At 38.7% G+C, this 9,032-nt stretch overlaps 1 pseudogene; it reads right to left on the bottom strand.

The window, feature by feature from the left end:
• Positions 1 to 1,393: 1,393 nt before the first annotated feature.
• Positions 1,394 to 2,129, bottom strand: LOC101316155 (dnaJ homolog subfamily B member 6-like; annotated as a pseudogene).
• Between the last annotated feature and the right edge of the window lie 6,903 nt (positions 2,130 to 9,032).

Here is a 9,032-nt window from a genome sequence, read left to right as displayed (position 1 = left end):
ACCTGTGAGAAGGGCCATCATCAAAAAGATGAGAAATAACAAGTGGTGGTGAGTATGTGGGGAAAAGAAAACCCTAGGACACTGTTGGCGGGAATGTAAATTGCTATAGCCACTATGGAAAACAGTATAGAGGTTCCTCATAAAACTAAAAATATAACTACCATATTACCCAGCAATTACACTCCTGGGTATATAGCCAAAGAAAATGAAAACCCTCATTTGAAAAGATATATGCACCCTAATATTCATAGCTGAGTTATTTATAATAGCCAAGATGTGGAAGCAACCTAAATGTGCATCAACAGATGAATGGATAAAGAAGATGTGATATATGTATATATCATCTATATCTATATATAGATGATGTATATACATAATGGAATATTACTCACCCATTAAAAATGAAAATTTGCCCTTTGCAACATGCATGGACCTGGAGGGTATTATGCTTAGTGAAGTAAGTCAGAGGAAGACAAATACTGTATGTTTTCACTTATATGTGGACTTTAAAAAATAAAACAAAACAAATGAATATAAGACAGAAGCAGTCTTACAGATACAGTCTTACAGCCTTAAAAAATAAAACAAAACAAATGAATATAAGACAGAAGCAGTCTTACAGATACAGAGAACAAATTAGTGGCTATCAGTGGGGCAAAGGGTAGGGGGAGGGGCAAAAAAGTTGAAGGGGATTAAGAGGTACAAACTAGTAGGTATAAAATACACAAGATACAAGGATGTAATGTATAGTACAAGGTATATAGGCAATATTTTATAATAAATTTATATGGAATATAATTTATAAAATATCAAATCACTATATTTTATGTATGAAACATAATATTGTAAGTCAATTATACTTCGATAAAATAAACAATTGTCAAAACTTACTAAGTTGCCAGCATTCATGCACACTAGAAAATATCCTCAATTTATATCAATTAAACCAGAAATGCATTACTATTAATGCATTAATATCTTCCACTACTAAATACTGAAAAATTGAGATTATTTTTGTGGAAGATTCATCCTGGCAATGTTAACTTCACAGCAGGCTGACACTACTTAGCTCACATTTCAAACACAATAGAAAGGCAGGTCTTGCTAGTGTTAGTGTAGGAAAGAGCCACAGGCACCCTGGGTTACATTTAATAGAAAACAAAGTGCATGCAGAGATTTACAACAATTTTAAAGACCAAAAAATGGTCCTATTATGTGGTCCGAACAATAAACTCAAAGTTTATGACCAATAGTGGTTTGGATGAGCTGCTTACAAATACTTTAGGTACAGTTATACTGAAAGATAGTTCATTTGGCATCTTAAAAAAAGTTCCTATCAATCTTCAGATGGAGCTTGTTATAGTTAACATTTCTGTTAAGTGCATGCATTGAATTACTTGTTATCCAAGCATAGCAGCTGTTCCTTACCATTTAGCCTTAAGGACTTTAATTGGTCATCTTCAATGTCTACTCTTTCTTGACCGTTCTCGACAATTCTCTTTGTAGTGATTTTTCTGCCATTAACAATTTTAGAAGTTGATATAGATTTGAAGTTGCCCATTCCACTACCGCCAAGTGATGTGGAAGAGAATGAAGTGAGGCCCTCGTGACTTAGGGAGGCAAAAGAAGTAAATCCGGTATCAAAAGAACACCCGCCCCTCCAAAATATGGAAAGCCACTGAAGGCAGAGAAAAGACTCTGTGCCTCAACTTCTGCTTCCTAGATCCCCAAAAAAGGCCTCAAATGGGTCTTTGAAGAAGTCCAATGAAAACAGACCCCTTCCACCAAAAAATTCCCTGAAGACGTCATCTGGGTTATGGAATGTGGAGCCAAACTGAAAGGGACTGTTAAAATGACTTCCACCTGCACCTTCACCATTTAACCCTTCCTTGCCATATTTGTCATAGATATCCCGTTTTTAAGCATCTGATAACACCTCATAAGCCTCAGCTACTTGTTTGAATTTTCTCTCTGCTTATTCTTTATTCTCAGGATTTTTACCTGGATGCCACTTTAGTGCTAGTTTCCGATATGCCTTTTTTATATCCTTAAAAGGCTGAGTGATGTCTCTGCACGCCTAGAACTTCATAGGAGTCCACCACGTTTTGACAGGCTGTTGAAAGGAGCATGCGTTTCTGCCTTTAAGGTCATCTACGTGGGACCTAGGATGTGGGAGCCGGTGGCAGGAAGACAAAGCAATGGGGTGTGGCCTGGGTGTCCCCTCTGCTCATGCACTGCTGAGCTGGTAATGGTGGCAGCCTGCTGTTTCTCAGGATTTAGTCTTATATGCCTCTTTGTCTTTGTGCATGATATCCATTCTAGCTGAAAACTGCATCCTCTTAATTTCCCAAACCTCTTAGCCTGGTGTGGTAACCAGACTCTGTGCTGGCCTCCAATAAATCATGCCTCCCGAGTATTTATTGATACATACTTGTGTGTTTCCACCCACAGTGACCCATGTGTAACCAATAAATTGTGTTGGACGTGATTCTGCCTGACTGCCAAGGCTAAGCTATAAAAACCCTTGCAGCCTCCACCTTGATCTCTTAGAGCACTCGTTCCTGGAGTGCAGAGTCACCTTGTAAGGATCCACCTATCCTGCTGGATAGATCTTATGGAGAAGCTCTGAAACTTCCCAGAGAGAGGGCGGGTTCTAGCTGAGACCTGTCTTTAAAGCCATCTCCTCCAAGGTACCAGGCATGTGAGTGAAACTGTCTTGCAGCCTACCAACCAGCCCAGCTACTAAGTAGGTACCTAAATTATGAAATAATAAAATACTTGTTTTAAGTTTTAGAGATAGTTTGTTACATTGCAATAGATAATTGGAACATCTGGCTAATTTTTGCTCTTCCTTCAAGGGTTCGTTTAGGTATTACCTCTAAGAAACGCCTGATTTACCTTTTTAATTCCCCTTCCCAGTTTGAGTTAGGTGTAGGTCTTTGCTCCCATGCCATATGAGCACTGATTACACTTCATTCTACATTTCTGGGTTTGTGCTAACTGCCCCACTAGACTGTGTCCTCCTTGATGGTGTGTCTTAATTCTCTTTGTGAAAGGAGCTTGTCCTAGTACTAGGTACATAGTGGCTATTCAGAATAAGTTGACTAAATCACAGAATCTCAGGGTTGGTGGGACTTTAGAAGCCGTATACAACAACCCAAATTGATCTGCCAAGTGTTTGTCCATCCAGCCTGTGCTGGAAGCCTCTCCCATGACGAGAATTTACTACTTCCTGAAGCAGGTTATCACATCTTTAAATAGCTCAGACTGGGAGCACTTGCTTGTCAGCTTAACTCTTGCTCTAATCACTTTTTCATCCCAGCTCTTCTCAGGGCTCATGCACTTGTTAATGTTTATTTGTGCTCACTTGTGCACTGTCGACATTTTTTCAGCCTTTTAAATGTTTGTGTCATGTGTATCTAATTGTATTACAAGATTGAAAAAAAGAGGTTGTCTTAAATGTATTTAATTGTCCCCTGCTGGAATGTGCTGCATTCAGAAGTAACTCAGTTTATGTTCTCAATGTCCTAGTTAAGGGTATGGGCTCTGGAGTCAGAAGTTGGGTTCAAATACTGACACTACCACATATTAGTGATTATGTGAAAATAGATAAGTCACTTGATCTAAATAAGTCTGTTTTTCCATCTGAAAAAAAATAACTTCCTTGTATATTTGTTGTGAAAATTGGTGCACATAAATGGTGCTTAGCTAGAACCTAAAACTATCAGAAGCTCAATAAGTATTTATGACTCATAACTATTATAGAAACACAGTGCCAGTTGACCAAATTAAGCACTCTTTCTTATATTGAGCATTGGATAACTTCCTGGTTTTCATTTGTCTTACATGTTTATCTCACCTTTGCCTGGCTGCTTTCCCTATAAAAACTTCACTTCAGTGGCATTCAATTTTTTTTTTTCTTTTCTTTGCCGTATGCGGGCCTCTCACTGTTGCGGCCTCTCTCGTTGCGCACCACAGGCTCCAGACGCGCAGGCTCAGCGGCCATGGCTCACGCACCCAGCTGCACCGCGGCATGTGAGATCTTCCCGGACCGGGGCACGAACCCGTGTCCACCGCATTGGTAGGCGGACGCTCAACCACTGCGCCACCAGGGAAGTCCATGGCGTTTCATTTTTAAATCTTATCTACTCATATGGCAGAAGATTCAAATTTGCAAATAAGCCCATCTATGCACAAGATGATAGGTGCTTCTGTCAAAACTTTAGGTGAGGGCTTCTCTGGTGGCGCAGTGGTTGAGAGTCTGCCTGCCAGAGCAGGGGACACGGGTTCGTGCCCCGGTCTGGGAAGATCTCACATACCGCGGAGCGGCTGGGTGTGTGAGCCGTGGCCGCTGAGCCTGCGCGTCTGGAGCCTGTGGTCCGCAACGGGAGAGGCCGCAACAGTGAGAGGCCCGCGTACGGCAAAGAAAACAAAAAAACCACAAAACCTTAGCTGAGCTTTTATTGCAAGTGGTTTTATGACTATGTTTCACTTGCAAAAGAAAAAATGTAGCATTGTATAGACAAGTCCATGATCTAATTTCATTGGTAACAACATCCAAACTCATACCATAAAGAATTGAGATATTATTCTCTTGATTTCAGCCTAGTTATTTGACTCCTCTAGATCTCAGATTCCTGTTACGTAAAACATGTAAAATAATCCTTTCTTATTTACCTAGAGGGCAGATGTTTCCTTCCAGGTGGGAAGACATCAATTAGTATAACATACCTGGCCACTATTCCTTACTCATCCTTAACTGGGGATGGAAGAGGAATGAATTACTTGATTGGTGACTTTGGATGCAGAAATTATGCACGCATAGTGTAGCACTTTCCTGTCCCTTGCTTCTTGGGAGCAGCTGCCTGCAGGGAGCATGTAGCCTGTTCTGTTCTCCAGGGACTGGTTCTATTTTTTTCAGATCTAATCCTGCTAAATGGTTAAGTCTATATTTAATTCTGGGATTCAGATTATGAAATTCACTTGGCCTTAGAAGTATCATATTCTTGAATATCAGTTTTATGAGATATGAAGCTAATATTTTGTTATCTAACTTGCTACTATGTGATACATCTCAACTGGCTCAGAACTTGAAAAGAGATTATTTTATTTATGGGTCTGCCTCAAAGACTCTAAAAGCAAGGGACTAGGTTTTCATCATTTTTCTAGTTCTAGCACATAGTACGGTGTCTGGCACATAGCAGGTACTTAAATTAATGCCTTATGGTTGAAACTCTTTTGAATAATATAAAGTGCTACATAAATAAATGGTAATATTTATTATTTAATTTATTAAGAAAAACAGAGCTGTGCTAGTAGATTTGTAAATTTCAAATTTCCAAGAGAAGCTATTACCACAACATAGTTGATGCCCCAGGAAATTTATATACCATTGTCTTAGTTAGTTCCAGCTGTTATAACAAAATATCACAGACTGGGTGACTTTTAAACAGCAAACATTTCCCATGGTTCTCAAGACTGGAAGACCCAGATCAGAGTGCCAGCATGGTTGGGTGGAGGCCCTCTTCTGGGCTGCAACCTTGTTGTTGTATTCTCACATGGTGGAAGGAGCGAGCTAGCTTTCTGGGGCCCCTTTTATAAGGGAACTAATCCCATTCATGAAGACTTCGCTTGCATGACTTAATCACCTCCCCCAAGTCCCTCCTCTTAGTACCATCACCTTGGGCATTAGGTTTTCAACATATGAATTCTGGGGGTGGGGGGGACACAAACATTCAGACAACAACCATGAACTATGCTCCAAAAGATGTTTTAGGTAGAATGGAGAGCCCAGTCTTCCTGCACATATTACAGATTGGAAAATTTAGGTACAAAGCAGTTATACAATTTGCTTTCACTCTCGCAGCAAGCTTATAGCCATAGTTTGGAGTAGACTTTTATTAGCTACTCTGGGTTCTTATTTTGAAACTCAGTGGAATATACTGAGACCACATCTGTAAGCTTTCAAATTACTATGTGGTCACCAGACTTATTTACAAGTCCATTTGGAGGATCAGAAATAGTTGGATACGTTCTGGAATCTTTGGATCACAAAGTCATTGAAACAGTTTCGATGGAAAAGAGATTATCACAATTAAAGAGAGGTGTGAAGTTTTCAATTGTTATCAGGAGAGTAATTACCAGCAAATTGCTACATTTATAGAGACAGCAACAGATGTGTGACAGCTGGGTTAATGGAACGTCTGGTAGGCCTTTTTCTTTATAATTCCATGTGCATAGTATGGAAAAGACAGCAGGTGTGACCAGCCAATTGTCAAATGAAAAGAATAAATAGCACCTGGAGTGTACTAATCTAAACTTAATGGTTTATTTTTCTTAGCTTGCAAGATAATCTAGCAATCAATTTTTGATGGTGTGGTAGTAAATTTTATACCTAGAGAGCACATGCTATTATAAAAGTATGTGGCAAAATTTGCTATAGTATTTCCTATTTTTAGCTTTTATGTGAAGTCTTTGCAAAATAAACATTGATATCAATTTCTGAAGCCACACCCCATCCCAGCACTACTGTGTATAAAAGTAAATGGAACTGAAGTCAACCGCTGACTTGGGCTGCTAGAATATTCACTAAATCTTTTTTTTTGACTTTTTGAATTTTATTTTATCTATTTTTTATACAGGTTCTTATTAGTTATCCATTTAATACATATTAGTGTATACATGTCAATCCCAATCTCCCAGTTCATCACATCACCACCACCACCCCCGCCACTTTCCCCACTTGGTGTCCATACGTTTGTTCTCTACATCTGTGTCTCTATTTCTGCCCTGCAAACCGGTTCATCTGTACCATTTTTCTAGGTTGTACATATATGCGTTAATATACAGTATTTGTTTTTCCTAACTTACTTCACTCTGTATGACAGCCTCTAGGTCATTCCACATCACTACAAATAACTCAGTTTCATTTCTTTATATGGCTGAATAGTATTCCATTGTATATATGTGCCACATCTTCTTTATCCATTCATCTGTCGATGGACACTTAGGTTGATTCCATGTCCTGGCTATTGTAAACAGAGCTGCAATGAACATCGTGGTACATGACTCTTTCTGAATTATGGTTTTCTCAGCGTATATGCCCAGTAGTGGGATTGCTGGGTCCTACTGTAGTTCTATTTTGAGTTTTTTAAGGAACCTCCATACTGTTCCACATAGTGGCTGTATCAATTCACATTCCCAGCAACAGTGCAAGAGGGTTCCCTTTTCTCCACACCCTCTCCAGCATTTAATGTTTGTAGATTTTTTGATGATGGCCATTCTGACCGGTGTTAGGAGATAACTCATTGAAGTTTTGATTTGCATTTCTCTAATGATTAGTGATGTTGAGCATCCTCTCATGTGTTTGTTGGCGATCTGTTGATCTTCTTTGGAGAAATGTCTGTTTAGGTCTTCTCATTTTTGGACTGGGGTGTTTGTTTTTTTTGATATTGAGCTGCATGAGTATTTTGGAGGTTAATCCTCTGTCAGTTGCTTCATTTGCAAATATTTTCTCCCATTATGAGGGTTGTCTTGTTTATGTTTTCCTTTGCTGTGCCAAAGCTTTTAAGTTTCATAGGGTCCCATTTGTTTATTTCTGTTTTTCTTTCCATTTCTCTAGGAGATGGATCAAAAAAGATCTTGCTGTGATTGATGTCAAAGAGTGTTCTTCCTATGTTTTCCTCTAAGAGTTTTATAGTGTCTGGTCTCACATTTAGGTCTTTAATCCATTTTGAGTTTATTTTTGTGTATGGTGTTACAGAGTGTTCTAATTTCATTCTTTTACATGTAGCTGTCCAGCTTCCCCAGCACCACTTATTGTCTTTTCTCCATTGTATATCCTTGCCTCCTTTGTCATAGATTAGTTGACCACAGGTGCATGGGTTTATCTCTGGGCTTTCTCTCTTGTCCCATTGATCTATATTTCTGTTTTTGTGCCAGTACCATATTGTCTTGATTACTGTAGCTTTGTAGTATAGTCTGAAGCCAGGGAGCCTGATTCCTCCAGTGCTGTTTTTCTTTCTCAAGATTGCTTTGGCTATTCGGAGTCTTTTGTATTTCCATACAAACTGTGAAATTTTTTGTTCTAGTTCTGTGAAAAATGCCACTGGTAATTTGATAGGGATTGCATTGAATCTGTAGATTGCCTTGGATAGTAGAGTCATTTTCACAATGTTCCTTCTTCCAATCCAAGAACATGGTATATCTCTCCATATGTTTGTATCAACTTTAATTTCTTTCATCAGTGTCTTATAGTTTTCTGCATACAGGTCTTTTGTCTCCTTAGATAGGTTTATTCCTAGGTATTTTATTCTTTTCATTGCAATGGTAAATGGGAGTGTTTCCTTAATTTCTCTTTCAGATGTTTCATCATTAGTATATAGGAATACAAGAGATTTCTGTGTGTGAATTTTGTATCCTGCAACGTTACCAAATTCAGTGATAAGCTCTAGTAGTTTTCTGTTGGCATTTTTAGGATTCTCTATGTATAGTATCATGTCATCTGCACACAGTGACAGTTTTACTTCTTCTTTTCCAATTTGTATTCCTTTTATTTCTTTTTCTTCTCTGATTGCTTTGGCTAGGAATTCCAAAACTATGTTGAATAATGGTGGCGAGCGTGGACATCCTTGTCTTGTCCCTGACCTTAGAGGGAATGCTTTCAATTTTTCACCATTGAGAATGATGTTTCCTGTGGGTTTGTTTTATATGGCCTTTATTATGTTGAAGTAGGTTCCCTCCATGCCCACTTTCTGGAGAGTTTTTATCAGAAATGGGTGTTGAATTTTGTCAAAATCTTTTTCTGCATCTATTGAGATCATCATACGGTTTTTCTTCTTCAATTTGTTAATATGGTGTATCACATTGTTGATCTGCGTATATTTAAGAATCCTTGCATCCGTGGGATAAATCCCACTTGATCATGGTGTATGATCCTTTTAATGTGTTGTCAGATTCTGTTTGCTAGTATTTTGTTGAGGATTTTTGCATCTATGTTCATCAGTGATATTGTTCTGTAATTTTCTTTTTTT

The sequence above is a fragment of the Tursiops truncatus genome, chromosome X, assembly GCF_011762595.2.
Source record: "Tursiops truncatus isolate mTurTru1 chromosome X, mTurTru1.mat.Y, whole genome shotgun sequence".
In the NCBI taxonomy this organism is placed as follows: domain Eukaryota; kingdom Metazoa; phylum Chordata; class Mammalia; order Artiodactyla; family Delphinidae; genus Tursiops; species Tursiops truncatus.
The sequence above is the reverse complement of the archived record's forward strand: the minus strand, read 5'-3'. Positions and strand labels throughout refer to the sequence as shown.